At 38.7% G+C, this 1,245-nt stretch overlaps 1 long non-coding RNA gene across 1 annotated transcript; it reads left to right on the top strand.

Annotated features, from left to right (window-relative positions):
* Positions 1–297: 297 nt before the first annotated feature.
* On the top strand, positions 298–603 carry LOC120522423. The gene is made up of 2 exons (XR_005632371.1): positions 298–355; positions 534–603. It is a non-coding gene; the product is annotated as an uncharacterized LOC120522423 (long non-coding RNA).
* The last annotated feature ends 642 nt before the right edge of the window (positions 604–1,245 follow it).

Here is a 1,245-nt window from a genome sequence, read left to right as displayed (position 1 = left end):
GGCCCTGCCTTTTGACAGCCCCCCAGCCTTGACTCTCTGAGAAGACGAGGAAAAACTCCCAAAAAAAACCTTGTAGGGAAAAATGGAAGAAACCTCGGGAAAGGCAGTTCAAAGAGAGACCCCTTTCCAGGTAAGTTGGGCGTGCAGTGGGTGTTAAAAGTAGGGGGTCAATACAATACAATACACAGAACAGAACAATTCCTTAAGACAGCATAATAATAAAAATTTTAGAAGTACGATTTAACAGTATATGATATGACATAATTAGGTTTGGATATTTTTAGAGTCCTGGAGACCTCATCCATCTATAAAAAAAGCAACATTAGAAATAGAATTACTGGAGCATCGCCTTAAGGTGAGAACTTGTGTGATTATTAATCTGTTGCATGTTAAACGTGTGTGTGTGTATGTATGTGTATATATATATATATATATATATATATATATATATATATATATATATATATATATATATAAATATAAAGCAATGTAATACAAAAAACACATTTTATTTCACTTTCATTGTTTTTCAGGAAATAAAGAAATGAACCACACCGCAGACCAGTGCACACAATTTAATAAAAGTAATTCTGAGAAATCCTGTCTCTCAAAAGTCTTCCATCTCTGTTGTATGGAAAAATCTGTAGGGGTTCCTCTGGGCCATCTTCTTCAATACAAGGAGGGTGGCTCTCTCCTCTTATAGTGGCAATGTTGTGAAGCACAACACAAGCCACTATGATGTCGCATGCCCTCTCTGGACTGACCCGAGCCACGCAGATACTGAAACCTAGACTTGAGGATCCCTATGGTCATCTCCACCTTGGCCCGTGTTCGGCTGTGAGCCATGTTGAAGCGTGTCTGTGGTCCAGGATCAGGTTCAGGGTAGGGTGTCATTAAGCAGGGCAGACAAGGGTATCCTCTGTCCCCCAGCAAGCAACCATTGTACTGTCCTGTAATGATTCAAGTGTACAACACAAATATAGTGCAAAGGAAAAAAAACAATATTTCATAAAGCGAAACATACCCTGCTGAAATGTCTGGCATAATGATGACTCACGGAAAATTCTGGCATCGTGCACAGATCCTGGCCATTTTGCCTCAACATTAGTAATAATGTGGGTTGCCTCACATATTACCTGTGGTTGAAAAGTGGAAAACTATAATGAGTTTACTGATTTTAACAAGGCAAAAAATTAAGGACACAAAATCCAGTTCTTACCTGCACATTGATACTATGAATTGATT

The sequence above is a fragment of the Polypterus senegalus genome, chromosome 2 (genome assembly GCF_016835505.1).
Source record: "Polypterus senegalus isolate Bchr_013 chromosome 2, ASM1683550v1, whole genome shotgun sequence".
Lineage (NCBI taxonomy): Eukaryota > Metazoa > Chordata > Cladistia > Polypteriformes > Polypteridae > Polypterus > Polypterus senegalus.
This window is presented reverse-complemented; position numbering and strand designations above follow the sequence as displayed.